Source organism: Oncorhynchus masou, chromosome 32, assembly GCF_036934945.1.
Source record: "Oncorhynchus masou masou isolate Uvic2021 chromosome 32, UVic_Omas_1.1, whole genome shotgun sequence".
Lineage (NCBI taxonomy): Eukaryota > Metazoa > Chordata > Actinopteri > Salmoniformes > Salmonidae > Oncorhynchus > Oncorhynchus masou.
In genome coordinates this window covers 26,367,105-26,381,800 of record NC_088243.1, presented here as the reverse complement: position 1 = coordinate 26,381,800, position 14,696 = coordinate 26,367,105, and the positions used below count along the sequence as shown (strand labels likewise).

At 62.5% G+C, this 14,696-nt stretch overlaps 1 protein-coding gene across 4 annotated transcripts in view; it reads left to right on the top strand.

Annotated features, from left to right (window-relative positions):
• Positions 1-292: 292 nt before the first annotated feature.
• The window catches only part of LOC135525794 (serine/threonine-protein phosphatase 2A 56 kDa regulatory subunit epsilon isoform), a 74,945-nt gene continuing 60,541 nt past the window's right edge, over positions 293-14,696 (top strand). For 2 of the 4 annotated variants that reach the window (XM_064953663.1, XM_064953661.1), the window contains exon 1: positions 293-505. The gene's annotated coding sequence lies outside the window, so the exon portion shown is untranslated. Of the gene's footprint in view, positions 678-14,696 lie in introns of all 4 variants that reach the window. The other 2 variants (XM_064953659.1, XM_064953662.1) reach the window with 1 other exon arrangement.

Genomic DNA, 14,696 nt, shown 5'->3' with positions numbered 1-14,696 from the left:
TTAGATGTTAAATTAAGGTTGGACTGAATCCACAGGACGGAAGATCTCCAGGAAGAGGGTTAGGCAGCGACTAAAGTATAAAATTCCACCTCGTCTTCAACCCAATATCCTTCCTAGTCCCATACACCTCAACCTACCTTCTAAAAAATTCATCTCTCGGAGCGACTCTGTTAGCGGAATGATGGACGTTATCTAAATGTCCAACCCCATCCATTACGTACTTCGAACAAACCAATCACCATCGTCTATAGTGCCAAACCGAGCATCAGGGTTGGTTGTATCTCTTATGTGTGCCATGGACTCTGCCCAGTAATATTGACAAAAGAGTGAATAGAGATGTCACCAAATTAAACACTGTCTACAGAAATATAACAAAAAAAGAGGCGTGGTGTAAACAAGTTATAATGTTTTCTTCTCATAAATAGGGGATGTGATTGACTCCACTTAATATTTTTATACGTGTATTTTGTTATTAATGGGACTCGGAGGATTATTTCGTTAGAAGGTAAATAGGCACTCGTTGGTTTGTCTGTCTTAAAAAAAGAAGCCAAAATAGCCTTCCTGCTGGTTTGCCGCTACTTGGAGAGGTTACATGATTGGAAGCATTTTAGTTTAATATTGTATAATAGAGGATAACAACTTGCCACCGTATTCGTTCCGGACAACAGAGGATCAAGGTAACACGTTACGGCTCATTGTCGTTAATCTGCAGATAGCTTGTTTCTGGGTACCTATGTGTGATTCTAGCCAGTTAGCAATAGTAGCTAGCTTGCTTCCACATCAAGAGATGTGGGATTTTCAGCTCGTTTACACAGCTTGACGTCAGAATAAATATATATTTTTGCAAAGTGAAATATTTGTTGCAACGTTAACTAGCTAGTTATAAATCCCATTTTTACACACACTGAGTATTCCTGTAACATTTCCGTAACTCGATAACATTACCTCGCTAGTCTCTGGCTGACTAGCTAGCTAGGAAGCTATAACATTAGCATGCGAACGACCCAGGCAGCATCACAGCTAACCGTTAAATAGTTACATTTCTGTCGTTCCTTGCCATTAACGACCTTTTTATATTTTGGCAATATAAAGACCTACGTTACCAGTATGAAATAATATTATTCCAAGATAAACAGTATATTGCAAATAAAGCTAGATAACGATAAACACACTGAAGAGGACTTGTTTTTGGTGGAAATATCGGATGGCTACTGTACTAGCTAGCTAACTCGTTAGCCAGCTAGTGCGCCAGTTACTGTGGTCGTATCTGATGTGCATTCACTAGCTACTTGACGTGTTTGCTTATCATAATGTCAAACTAAATGGAGAACTAATTTGCTAGGCCCAGCACCAACTAGATGCTAGTCACCACCAATATTAGCTAGTTAACATTGGCATTGACATTGTATAGGTGTTGACAGAATGTCCCAACAAAGTCAAATGTCGGTAGGTAGAAGCTAGGTTAGGTAGCTATCTTTTGAGATGTATAATTAATGGACTAGCATATGTTTTCACGATCAGACTAGACGAAATTTACACTGCTGTTCGAGTTAACCTGCAAATGCAGTAATTTGTTAGTGGCCAGGGTGTGTTTAGTCGAATTTGCTAGTTAACCATATTCCACCAAAGAAAGCATGGGCCAACTGGCAGGTCCGTATTAAATGTTCCACAGACGACATCAATACATGTACTTCACTAGATAACTATAAGTATTTGTTTGATGTATAGCAAGTTTGTGTTTACCAATTGTCAACAATCGTGGTTAACCTGGCTTTAATATACGTCTGTGGGCTAACCAAGGGTTTCATAGTTTGTTTAATCCGGTTGTTCTTGTGGAGGCTGGACCAGAATGTCAGGTTCAGAGTCACTCATCATCATACCTACATTGGTCCTGTTTGGCTGGGGAGTACATTTACATTTAGTACTGTGACACTTCTGAGTCTTTCTGTTTGGAATGAAGATGTTGATCACCAGTGTGCACTGTTAGTCTTGTTCTTATTTACCATTGCACTGTCCTATAGGTGTACATGATTCTGTGATCTAAGCATTCTGCCAATCTTGTTGGAGTGGAAGCGCAAGGTGTGTGCCATTGTGTGAGTGTGCCTTTGTACACACTTAAGTCTCACCTGTACATTCTCAAGGCTTTGAATGTCACAATGAGCAAGGTAAGAGTCATGTCCCAGTCAAGATACCCTGGCATCCAAAGTCCCCTGTATTTATGATGGGAATGAGGGCCCATGTGCCTATAATATAGCCCAAGTTACTGTTCCCCACCTTATTAGCCTTCTCTGGGTGCCTGTCAGCATGGGCTTGGTGCATTGTTTTATGATGTGCCTGAGCTCTACAATTGTTATAGACTATCCAGAACTGACAGGGTCATCTTATGTCACCTGTAAGTTCTCATGATCCAGAATGAATTTGTGACTAGGAAAAGTTGAAAGCACATCCAGATTACTGATGATAAAGTAGTAGGCTAACATCTTCAGATTCAATGCAGCATGACGATTAAACAATTTTAGTAATTTTGAATGGCAAGCTATAAAAATGGTTTTGTGGGGAAAGAGGTTTGTGCTTTCTAGATTTTGGTTTTGTTTGCCATTCTGACAGACCTGTGAGGCTATGCAGGTAAGTAGGTCTGACCCATGATGACGGGATGGTGCATAAGGAGTTTGCAGTATGGCGCATCTGCTTGATCCTCTCATCGCTTCTGTCCATCCTTTCCCTCCTGTGTTGCACGCTCTCTCTCCCCCTCTGGAGCTCGCTCGCTCTCTCTCCCCCCCTGGAGCTCGCTCGCTCTCTCTCCCCCCCTGGAGCTCGCTCGCTCTCTCTCCCCCCCTGGAGCTCGCTCGCTCTCTCTCCCCCCCTGGAGCTCGCTCGCTCTCTCTCCCCCTGGAGCTCGCTCGCTCTCTCCCCCCCCCGTCGCTCTCCCCCGCGCTCGCTCTCCCCCTCTCGCTCTCTCTCCCCCCTCTCGCTCTCTCTCCCCCCTGTAGCTCTCTCGCTCACGCTCTCTCATTCTCGCTCTCTCTCATTCTCGCGCTCTCTCTCATTCTCGCGCTCTCTCTCATTCTCGCGCTCTCTCTCATTCTCGCGCTCTCTCTCATTCTCGCGCTCTCTCTCATTCTCGCGCTCTCTCTCATTCTCCCTCCCCCCCCTCTCTCCCCCCCCTCTCCCCCCTCTCTCTCCCCCTCTCTCTCCCCCCTCTCTCTCCCCCTCTCTCTCCCCCTCTCTCTCCCCCCTCTCTCTCCCCCTCTCTCTCCCCCCTCTCTCTCCCCCCCTCTCTCATTCCCCCTCTCTCTCCCCCTCTCTCTCCCCCTCTCTCTCCCCCTCTCTCTCCCCCTCTCTCTCCCCCTCTCTCGCGCTCTCTCTCCCCCTCTCTCGCTCTCTCTCTCCCCCTCTCTCGCGCTCTCTCTCCCCCTCTCTCGCGCTCTCTCTCCCCCTCTCTCGCGCTCTCTCTCCCCCCTCTCTCGCGCTCTCTCTCCCCCCTCTCTCGCGCTCTCTCTCCCCCTCTCTCGCGCTCTCTCTCCCCCTCTCTCGCGCTCTCTCTCCCCCCCTCTCTCGCGCTCTCTCTCCCCCCCCTCTCTCGCGCTCTCTCTCCCCCCTCTCTCGCTCTCTCTCTACCCCCTCTCTCGCGCTCTCTCTCCCCCCTCTCTCGCGCTCTCTCTCCCCCCTCTCTCGCGCTCTCTCTCCCCCCTCTCTCGCGCTCTCTCTCCCCCTCTCTCGCGCTCTCTCTCCCCCCCTCTCTCGCGCTCTCTCTCCCCCCTCTCTCGCGCTCTCTCTCCCCCTCTCTCGCGCTCTCTCTCCCCCTCTCTCGCGCTCTCTCTCCCCCCTCTCTCGCGCTCTCTCTCCCCCCCTCTCTCGCTCTCTCTCCCCCTCTCTCGCGCTCTCTCTCCCCCTCTCTCGCGCTCTCTCTCCCCCTCTCTCGCGCTCTCTCTCCCCCTCTCTCGCTCTCTCTCTCCCCCTCTCTCGCTCTCTCTCCCCCCTCTCTCGCGCTCTCTCTCCCCCTCTCTCGCGCTCTCTCTCCCCCTCTCTCGCTCTCTCTCCCCCTCTCTCGCGCTCTCTCTCGCGCTCTCTCTCCCCCCTCTCGCGCTCTCTCTCATTCTCTCCCCCCTCTCTCTCCCCCTCTCTCCCCCTCTCTCTCCCCCTCTCTCCCCCCCTCTCTCCCCCTCTCTCTCCCCCTCTCTCCCCCCCTCTCTCCCCCTCTCTCTCCCCCTCTCTCTCCCCCTCTCTCTCCCCCTCTCTCCCCCTCTCTCTCCCCCTCTCTCTCCCCCTCTCTCTCCCCCTCTCTCTCCCCCTCTCTCTCCCCTCTCTCTCCCCCTCTCTCTCCCCCTCTCTCTCCCCCCTCTCTCTCCCCTCTCTCTCCCCCCTCTCTCTCCCCCTCTCTCTCCCCCTCTCTCTCCCCCTCTCTCTCGCTCTCTCTCCCCCTCTCTCGCGCTCTCTCTCCCCCCTCTCTCGCGCTCTCTCTCTCCCCCTCTCTCGCGCTCTCTCTCCCCCTCTCTCGCGCTCTCTCTCCCCCTCTCTCGCGCTCTCTCTCCCCCTCTCTCGCGCTCTCTCTCCCCCTCTCTCGCTCTCTCTCCCCCCCTCTCTCCCCCTCCCCCCCTCTCTCTCCCCCCCTCTCTCTCTCCCTCTCTCTCTCCCCCCTCTCTCCCGCTCTCTCTCGCTCTCTCTCCCCCTCTCTCTCGCTCTCTCCCCCCCTCTCTCGCGCTCTCTCTCCCCCTCTCTCGCGCTCTCTCTCCCCCTCTCTCGCGCTCTCTCTCCCCCTCTCTCGCGCTCTCTCTCCCCCTCTCTCGCTCTCTCTCCCCCTCTCTCGCGCTCTCTCTCCCCCTCTCTCGCGCTCTCTCCCCCTCTCTCTCGCTCTCTCCCCCTCTCTCGCTCTCTCTCTCGCGCTCTCTCTCTCGCGCTCTCTCTCCCCCCTCTCTCGCGCTCTCTCTCCCCCTCTCTCGCGCTCTCTCTCCCCCCTCTCTCGCTCTCTCTCCCCCTCTCTCGCGCTCTCTCTCCCCCTCTCTCGCGCTCTCTCTCTCGCGCTCTCTCTCCCCCTCTCTCGCGCTCTCTCTCCCCCCTCTCTCGCGCTCTCTCTCCCCCTCTCTCGCGCTCTCTCTCCCCCTCTCTCGCTCTCTCTCTCTCGCGCTCTCTCTCGCGCTCTCTCTCCCCCCTCTCTCGCTCTCTCTCCCCCCTCTCTCGCGCTCTCTCTCCCCCTCTCTCGCGCTCTCTCTCCCCCTCTCTCGCGCTCTCTCTCCCCCCCCTCTCTCGCGCTCTCTCTCGCTCTCTCTCCCCCTCTCTCGCGCTCTCTCTCCCCCCTCTCTCGCGCTCTCTCTCCCCCTCTCTCGCGCTCTCTCTCTCGCTCTCTCTCCCCCCTCTCTCGCGCTCTCTCTCTCGCTCTCTCTCCCCCTCTCTCGCGCTCTCTCTCTCGCGCTCTCTCCCCCCCTCTCTCGCGCTCTCTCTCTCGCGCTCTCTCTCCCCCTCTCTCGCGCTCTCTCTCCCCCTCTCTCGCGCTCTCTCTCCCCCTCTCTCGCGCTCTCTCTCCCCCTCTCTCGCGCTCTCTCTCTCGCGCTCTCTCTCCCCCTCTCTCGCGCTCTCTCTCTCGCGCTCTCTCTCCCCCCCTCTCTCGCGCTCTCTCTCCCCCTCTCTCGCGCTCTCTCTCCCCCTCTCTCGCGCTCTCTCTCCCCCTCTCTCGCGCTCTCTCTCCCCCCTCTCGCGCTCTCTCTCCCCCTCTCTCGCGCTCTCTCTCCCCCTCTCTCGCTCTCTCTCCCCCTCTCTCGCGCTCTCTCTCCCCCCTCTCTCGCGCTCTCTCTCCCCCTCTCTCGCGCTCTCTCTCCCCCCTCTCTCGCGCTCTCTCTCCCCCCTCTCGCTCTCTCTCCCCCTCTCTCGCTCTCTCTCCCCCCTCTCTCGCGCTCTCTCTCCCCCTCTCCCCCTCTCTCGCGCTCTCTCTCGCGCTCTCTCTCCCCCTCTCGCTCTCTCTTCCCCCCCCTCTCCCCCCCTCTCTCCCCCCCTCTCTCCCCCTCTCTCCCCCTCTCTCTCCCCCCCTCCTCCCCCTCTCTCCCCCCTCTCCCCCTCTCTCTCCCCCTCTCTCTCCCCCCTCTCTCCCCCTCTCTCTCCCCCTCTCTCCCCCTCTCTCTCCCCCTCTCTCTCCCCCTCTCTCTCCCCCTCTCTCTCCCCCTCTCTCTCCCCCCCTCTCTCGCGCTCTCTCTCCCCCTCTCTCGCGCTCTCTCTCCCCCTCTCTCGCGCTCTCTCTCCCCCTCTCTCGCTCTCTCTCCCCCTCTCTCGCGCTCTCTCTCCCCCTCTCTCGCGCTCTCTCTCCCCCTCTCTCCCCCTCCCCCTCTCTCTCCTCCCTCTCTCTCTCCCCCTCTCTCTCCCCCTCTCTCTCCCCCTCTCTCTCCCCCTCTCTCTCCCCCTCTCTCTCCCCCTCTCTCTCCCCCTCTCTCTCCCCCCTCTCTCCCCCTCTCTCTCCCGCTCTCTCTCGCGCTCTCTCTCCCCCTCTCTCTCCCCCCTCTCTCGCTCTCTCTCTCCCCCTCTCTCGCGCTCTCTCTCCCCCTCTCTCGCGCTCTCTCTCCCCCTCTCTCGCGCTCTCTCCCCCTCTCTCGCGCTCTCTCCCCCTCTCTCGCGCTCTCTCCCCCTCTCTCGCGCTCTCTCTCTCGCGCTCTCTCTCCCCCCCTCTCTCGCGCTCTCTCTCCCCCCTCTCTCGCGCTCTCTCTCCCCCCTCTCTCGCTCTCTCTCTCCCCCCTCTCTCGCTCTCTCTCCCCCCTCTCTCGCTCTCTCTCTCGCTCTCTCTCTCCCCCCCTCTCTCGCGCTCTCTCTCCCCCTCTCTCGCTCTCTCTCCCCCCCTCTCTCGCGCTCTCTCTCCCCCTCTCTCGCGCTCTCTCTCTCGCTCTCTCTCCCCCTCTCTCGCTCTCTCTCTCGCGCTCTCTCTCCCCCCTCTCTCGCTCTCTCTCTCGCGCTCTCTCTCCCCCCTCTCTCGCGCTCTCTCTCTCGCGCTCTCTCTCCCCCCTCTCTCGCGCTCTCTCTCCCCCTCTCTCGCGCTCTCTCTCCCCCTCTCTCGCGCTCTCTCTCCCCCTCTCTCGCGCTCTCTCTCGCGCTCTCTCTCCCCCCTCTCGCGCTCTCTCTCTCGCGCTCTCTCTCCCCCCCTCTCTCGCGCTCTCTCTCGCTCTCTCTCTCCCCCCCTCTCTCGCGCTCTCTCTCCCCCTCTCTCGCGCTCTCTCTCCCCCTCTCTCTCCCCCTCTCTCCCCCTCTCTCCCCCTCTCTCCCCCTCTCTCTCCCCCTCTCTCCCCCTCTCTCCCCCTCTCTCTCCCCCTCTCTCTCCCCCCTCTCTCCCCCTCTCTCTCCCCCTCTCTCTCCCCCCCTCTCTCGCGCTCTCTCTCCCCCTCTCTCTCGCGCTCTCTCTCTCCCCCTCTCTCGCGCTCTCTCTCCCCCTCTCTCGCGCTCTCTCTCCCCCCTCTCTCGCTCTCTCCCCCCTCTCTCGCGCTCTCTCTCCCCCTCTCTCGCGCTCTCTCTCCCCCTCTCTCGCGCTCTCTCTCCCCCCTCTCGCGCTCTCTCTCTCCCCCTCTCTCGCGCTCTCTCTCCCCCTCTCTCGCGCTCTCTCTCCCCCTCTCTCGCTCTCTCTCCCCCCCTCTCTCGCGCTCTCTCTCCCCCCCTCTCTCGCTCTCTCTCGTGCTCTCTCTCCCCCTCTCGCGCTCTCTCTTCCCCCCTCTCTCCCCCTCTCTCTCCCCCCTCTCTCTCCCCCTCTCCCCCTCTCTCCCCCTCTCCCCCCCCTCTCCCCCTCTCTCCCCCCCTCTCCTCCCTCTCTCTCCCCTCTCTCCCCCCCTCTCTCCCCCTCTCTCCCTCTCTCCCCTCTCCCCCTCTCTCTCCCCCTCTCTCTCCCCCCTCTCTCCCCCTCTCTCTCCCCCTCCCTCCCCCTCTCTCCCCTCTCTCCCCCTCTCTCTCCCCCTCTCTCTCCCCCGCCTCTCTCCCCCCTCTCTCGCTCCCCTCTCTCCCGCCTCTCTCCCCCTCCTCGCTCTCCCCCCTCTCTCGCCCTCCCCCTCTCTCGCTCTCTCTCCCCCTCTCGCTCCTCTCTCCCCCCCCTCCTCTCTCCCCCCTCTCCTCCCTCTCTCCCCTCTCCCCCTCTCCTCCCTCCCCCCCTCTCCCCCTCTCTCTCCCCCTCTCTCTCCCCCCCTCTCTCCCCCTCTCTCTCCCCCTCTCTCTCCCCCTCTCTCTCCCCCTCTCTCTCCCCCTCTCTCTCCCCCTCTCTCTCCCCCTCTCTCTCCCCCTCTCTCTCGCGCTCTCTCTCCGCTCTCTCTCCCTCTCTCTCTCGCGCTCTCTCTCCCCCTCTCTCTCGCGCTCTCTCTCCCCCTCTCTCTCGCTCTCTCTCCCCCTCTCTCGCGCTCTCTCTCCCCCTCTCTCGCTCTCTCTCCCCCTCTCGCGCTCTCTCTCCCCCTCTCTCGCTCTCTCTCCCCCTCTCTCGCGCTCTCTCTCCCCCTCTCTCGCGCTCTCTCCCCCTCTCTCGCGCTCTCTCCCCCTCTCTCGCGCTCTCTCCCCCTCTCTCGCTCTCTCTCTCGCTCCTCTCTCCCCCTCTCTCGCGCTCTCTCTCCCCCCTCTCTCGCTCTCTCTCCCCCCTCTCTCGCGCTCTCTCTCCCCCTCTCTCGCGCTCTCTCTCCCCCCTCTCTCGCTCTCTCTCCCCCTCTCTCGCGCTCTCTCTCCCCCTCTCTCGCGCTCTCTCCCCCTCTCTCGCGCTCTCTCCCCCTCTCTCGCGCTCTCTCCCCCTCTCTCGCGCTCTCTCTCTCGCGCTCTCTCTCCCCCCCTCTCTCGCGCTCTCTCTCCCCCTCTCTCGCGCTCTCTCTCCCCCCCTCTCTCGCGCTCTCTCTCCCCCCCTCTCTCCCCCTCTCTCCCCCTCTCTCCCCCTCTCTCTCCCTCTCTCTCCCTCTCTCTCCCCCTCTCTCTCCCCCTCTCTCCCCTCTCTCTCCCCCTCTCTCTCCCCCTCTCTCTCCCCCTCTCTCCCCCTCTCTCCCCCTCTCTCTCCCTCTCTCCCCCTCTCTCTCCCCCTCTCTCTCCCCCTCTCTCGCGCTCTCTCGCTCTCTCGCGCTCTCTCGCTCTCTCGCGCTCTCTCGCCCTCTCTCCCCCTCTCTCGCTCTCTCTCTCGCGCTCTCTCTCCCCCCCTCTCTCGCGCTCTCTCTCCCCCTCTCTCGCTCTCTCTCCCCCCTCTCTCGCGCTCTCTCTCCCCCCCTCTCTCGCTCTCTCTCCCCCTCTCTCGCGCTCTCTCTCTCGCGCTCTCTCTCCCCCTCTCTCGCGCTCTCTCTCTCGCGCTCTCTCTCCCCCCCTCTCTCGCTCTCTCTCCCCCCTCTCTCGCGCTCTCTCTCCCCTCTCTCTCGCTCTCTCTCCCCCTCTCTCGCTCTCTCTCGCGCTCTCTCCCCCTCTCTCGCGCTCTCTCTCTCTCCGCTCTCTCTCCCCCCTCTCTCGCGCTCTCTCTCGCGCTCTCTCTCCCCCTCTCTCGCGCTCTCTCTCCCCCTCTCTCGCGCTCTCTCCCCCTCTCTCTCTCCCCTCTCTCCCCCCCTCTCTCCCCCTCTCTCCCCCTCTCTCTCCCCCTCTCTCTCCCCCTCTCTCTCCCCCTCTCTCTCCCCCTCTCTCTCCCCCTCTCTCTCCCCCCTCTCCCCCTCTCTCCCCCTCTCTCCCCCTCTCTCCCCCTCTCTCTCCCTCTCTCCCCCTCTCTCTCCCCCTCTCTCTCCCTCTCTCTCGCGCTCTCTCCCCCTCTCTCGCTCTCTCCCCCTCTCTCGCGCTCTCTCGCGCTCTCTCGCTCTCTCTCGCCCTCTCTCCCCCTCTCTCGCGCTCTCTCTCTCGCGCTCTCTCTCCCCCTCTCTCGCGCTCTCTCTCCCCCCTCTCGCTCTCTCTCCCCCTCTCTCGCGCTCTCTCTCCCCCTCTCTCGCTCTCTCTCTCTCCCCCCTCTCTCGCGCTCTCTCTCTCGCGCTCTCTCTCCCCCCTCTCTCGCGCTCTCTCTCTCGCGCTCTCTCTCTCCCCCCTCTCTCGCGCTCTCTCTCCCCCTCTCTCGCTCTCTCTCCCCCTCTCTCGCGCTCTCTCTCCCCCTCTCTCGCGCTCTCTCTCGCGCTCTCTCTCCCCCCCTCTCTCGCTCTCTCTCTCGCGCTCTCTCTCCCCCTCTCTCGCGCTCTCTCTCGCTCTCTCTCTCCCCCTCTCTCGCGCTCTCTCTCCCCCTCTCTCGCTCTCTCTCCCCCCTCTCTCGCGCTCTCTCCCCCTCTCTCGCTCTCTCTCCCCCTCTCTCGCGCTCTCTCTCCCCCTCTCTCGCGCTCTCTCTCCCCCTCTCTCGCGCTCTCTCCCCCTCTCTCGCGCTCTCTCCCCCTCTCTCGCGCTCTCTCCCCCTCTCTCGCGCTCTCTCTCTCGCGCTCTCTCTCCCCCTCTCTCGCGCTCTCTCTCCCCCTCTCTCGCGCTCTCTCTCCCCCCTCTCGCGCTCTCTCTCCCCCTCTCTCTCCCCCTCTCTCCCCCCTCTCCCCCTCTCTCCCCCCTCTCCCCCCTCTCTCCCCTCTCTCCCCCTCTCTCCCCTCCCTCTCTCCCCTCTCTCCCTCTCTCTCCCCCCCTCTCCCCCTCTCTCCCCCTCTCTCCCCCTCTCTCCCCCTCTCTCTCCCTCTCTCTCCCCCTCTCTCCCCCTCTCTCTCCCCCTCTCTCCCCTCTCTCTCTCCCCCTCTCTCGCTCTCTCCCCCTCTCTCGCGCTCTCTCGCGCTCTCTCGCGCTCTCTCGCCCTCTCTCCCCCTCTCTCGCTCTCTCTCTCTCTCTCTCTCTCCCCCCCTCTCTCGCGCTCTCTCTCCCCCTCTCTCGCGCTCTCTCTCCCCCCTCTCCGCGCTCTCTCTCCCCCTCTCTCGCGCTCTCTCTCCCCCCTCTCTCGCGCTCTCTCTCCCCCTCTCTCGCTCTCTCTCCCCCTCTCTCGCGCTCTCTCTCCCCCCTCTCTCGCGCTCTCTCTCTCGCGCTCTCTCCCCCCCTCTCTCGCGCTCTCTCTCTGCGCTCTCTCTCCCCCCCTCTCTCGCGCTCTCTCTCCCCCTCTCTCGCTCTCTCTCCCCCTCTCTCGCGCTCTCTCTCCCCCCTCTCTCGCGCTCTCTCTCGCGCTCTCTCTCCCCCCCTCTCTCGCGCTCTCTCTCTCGCGCTCTCTCCCCCCCCCTCTCTCGCGCTCTCTCCGCGCTCTCTCTCCCCCTCTCTCTCGCTCTCTCTCCCCCTCTCTCGCGCTCTCTCTCCCCCTCTCTCCCCCCTCTCTCCCCTCTCTCTCCCCCTCTCTCCCCCCTCTCTCCCCCTCTCTCTCCCCCCTCTCTCTCCCCCTCTCTCTCCCCCTCTCTCTCCCCCTCTCTCTCCCCCTCTCTCTCCCCCTCTCTCTCCCCCTCTCTCTCCCCCCTCTCTCGCGCTCTCTCTCCCCCTCTCTCGCTCTCTCTCCCCCTCTCTCTCGCTCTCTCTCCCCCTCTCTCGCTCTCTCTCCCCCCCTCTCTCGCGCTCTCTCTCCCCCTCTCTCGCGCTCTCTCCCCCTCTCTCGCGCTCTCTCCCCCTCTCTCGCGCTCTCTCTCCCCCTCTCTCGCGCTCTCTCTCCCCCTCTCGCGCTCTCTCTCCCCCTCTCTCGCGCTCTCTCCCCCTCTCTCGCTCTCTCTCCCCCCCTCTCTCTCGCTCTCTCTCGCGCTCTCTCTCTCCCCCTCTCGCGCCCTCTCTTCCCCCTCTCTCTCCCCCCCTCTCTCCCCCCTCTCCCCCCTCTCTCCCCCTCTCCCCCCTCTCCCCCTCTCCCCCTCTCTCCCCCTCTCTCCCCCCTCCCTCCCCCTCTCTCCCCCTCCCTCCCCCTCTCTCCCCCCTCTCCCCTCTCTCTCCCCCCTCTCTCCCCCTCTCTCCCCCTCTCTCCCCCCCTCTCTCTCCCCCTCCCCCCCTCTCTCTCCCCCTCTCTCCCCTCTCTCCCCCCTCTCTCTCCCCCTCTCTCTCCCCTCTCTCTCCCCCTCTCTCTCCCCCTCTCTCTCCCCCTCTCTCTCCCTCTCTCCCCCTCTCCCCCTCTCTCCCCTCTCTCTCCCCCTCTCCTCGCGCTCTCTCTCTCGCTCCCCCTCTCGCTCTCCCCCTCTCTCTCGCTCTCTCTCTCCCCTCTCTCGCGCTCTCTCTCCCCCTCTCTCGCGCTCTCTCTCCCCCTCTCTCGCGCTCTCTCTCCCCCCCCCTCTCGCTCTCTCTCCCCCTCTCCCCCTCTCCCCCCTCTCTCCCCCTCTCTCTCCCCCTCTCTCTCCCCCTCTCTCTCCCCCTCTCTCCCCCTCTCTCTCCCCCTCTCTCTCCCCCTCTCTCTCCCCCTCTCTCTCCCCCTCTCTCTCTCCCTCTCTCTCCCCTCTCTCTCCCCCTCTCTCTCCCCCTCTCTCTCCCCCTCTCTCTCCCCCTCTCTCTCTCCCCCTCTCTCCCCCCTCTCTCCCCCTCTCTCTCCCCCTCTCTCTCCCCCTCTCTCCCCTCTCTCGCGCTCTCTCTCCCCCTCTCTCGCGCTCTCTCCCCCCCTCTCTCGCTCTCTCTCCCCCTCTCTCGCGCTCTCTCTCCCCCTCTCTCTCGCTCTCTCTCCCCCTCTCTCGCTCTCTCTCCCCCTCTCTCGCGCTCTCTCTCCCCCTCTCTCGCTCTCTCTCCCCTCTCTCGCGCGCTCTCTCTCCCCCCTCTCGCGCTCTCTCTCCCCCTCTCTCGCGCTCTCTCTCCCCCTCTCTCGCGCTCTCTCTCCCCTCTCTCGCGCTCTCTCTCTCGCGCTCTCTCTCTCGCGCTCTCTCTCGCTCTCTCTCCCCCCTCTCTCGCTCTCTCTCCCCCTCTCTCGCGCTCTCTCCCCCCTCTCGCGCTCTCTCCCCCTCTCTCGCGCTCTCTCCCCCTCTCTCCGCTCTCTCTCCGCTCTCTCCCCCCCTCTCGCGCTCTCTCTCCCCCTCTCTCTCCCTCTCTCCCCCTCTCCCCGCTCTCTCTCCCCCTCTCTCCCCCTCTCTCCCCCTCTCCCCCTCTCTCTCTCCCCCTCTCTCCCCCCTCTCCCCCTCTCTCCCCCTCTCTCTCCCTCTCTCTCCCTCTCTCTCCCCCTCTCTCCCCCTCTCTCTCTCCCCCTCTCTCTCCCCCTCTCTCTCCCCCTCTCTCTCGCCCTCTCTCTCTCGCCCTCTCTCTCGCCCTCTCTCTCGCCCTCTCTCTCGCCCTCTCTCTCGCCCTCTCTCTCGCCCTCTCTCTCGCCCTCTCTCTCGCCCTCTCTCTCGCGCTCTCTCTCGCGCTCTCTCTCGCGCTCTCTCTCGCGCTCTCTCTCGCGCGCTCTCTCGCGCGCTCTCTCTCGCGCTCTCTCTCGCGCTCTCTCTCGCGCTCTCTCTCCCGCTCTCTCTCGCTCTCTCTGCGCTCTCTCTCTCTCTCGCTCTCTCTCCGCGCTCTCTCTCGCTCTCTCTCTCCGCTCTCTCTCGCGCTCTCTCTCGCGCTCTCTCTCGCGCTCTCTCTCGCTCTCTCTCTCTCGCTCTCTCTCTCTATCTCTCTCTCGCTCTCTCTCGCGCTCTCTCTCTCGCTCTCTCTCGCGCTCTCTCTCTCGCTCTCTCTCGCGCTCTCTCTCGCGCTCTCTCTCGCTCTCTCTCGCGCTCTCTCTCGCCCTCTCTCTCGCGCTCTCTCTCGCGCTCTCTCTCGCGCTCTCTCTCGCGCTCTCTCTGCGCTCTCTCTCGCTCTCTCTCTCTCCCGCTCTCTCTCTCTCTCTCGCGCTCTCTCTCGCGCTCTCTCTCGCGCTCTCTCTCGCGCTCTCTCTCGCGCTCTCTCTCGCGCTCTCTCTCGCGCTCTCTCGCGTTCTCTCTCGCGCTCTTGCTCTCTCTCGCGCTCTTTCGAACTCTCTCTCGCGCTCTCTCTCGCGCTCTCTCTCGCTCTCTCTCGCGCTCTCTCTCGCTCTCTCTCGCGCTCTCTCTCTCGCTCTCTCTCGCTCTCTCTCGCTCTCTCTCGCGCTCTCTCTCGCGCTCTCTCTCGCGCTCTCTCTCGCGCTCTCTCTCGCGCTCTCTCTCGCGCTCTCTCTCGCGCTCTCTCTCGCGCTCTCTCTCGCGCTCTCTCTCGCGCTCTCTCTCGCGCTCTCTCTCGCGCTCTCTCTCGCGCTCTCTCTCGCGCTCTCTCTCGCGCTCTCTCTCGCTCTCTCTCGCGCTCTCTCTCGCGCTCTCTCTCGCTCTCTCTCTCGCTCTCTCTCTCTCTCTCGCTCTCTCTCGCGCTCTCTCTCGCTCTCTCTCGCGCTCTCTCTCGCTCTCTCTCGCTCTCTCGCGCTCTCTCTCGCGCTCTCTCTCGCTCTCTCTCGCTCTCTCTCTCCCCCTCTCTCGCGCTCTCTCTCCCCTCTCTCCCCCTCTCGCGCTCTCTCCCCCCTCTCTCGCCCTCTCTCGCTCTCTCTCCCGCTCTCTCTCGCGCTCTCTCTCGCTCTCTCTCGCTCTCTCTCGCGCTCTCTCTCGCGCTCTCTCTCGCTCTCTCTCGCGCTCTCTCGCGCTCTCTCTCGCTCTCTCTCGCGCTCTCTCTCTCGCTCTCTCTCGCGCTCTCTCTCGCGCTCTCTCTCGCGCTCTCTCTCGCGCTCTCTCTCGCTCTCTCTCGCGCGCTCTCTCTCGCGCTCTCTCTCGCGCTCTCTCTCGCGCACTCTCTCTCGCTCTCTCTCTCGCTCTCTCTCCCGCTCTCTCTCGCGCTCTCTCCCTCTCTCGCTCTCTCTCCCTCTCTCTCGCGCTCTCTCTCGCGCTCTCTCTCTCGCGCTCTCTCGCTCTCTCTCTCGCTCTCTC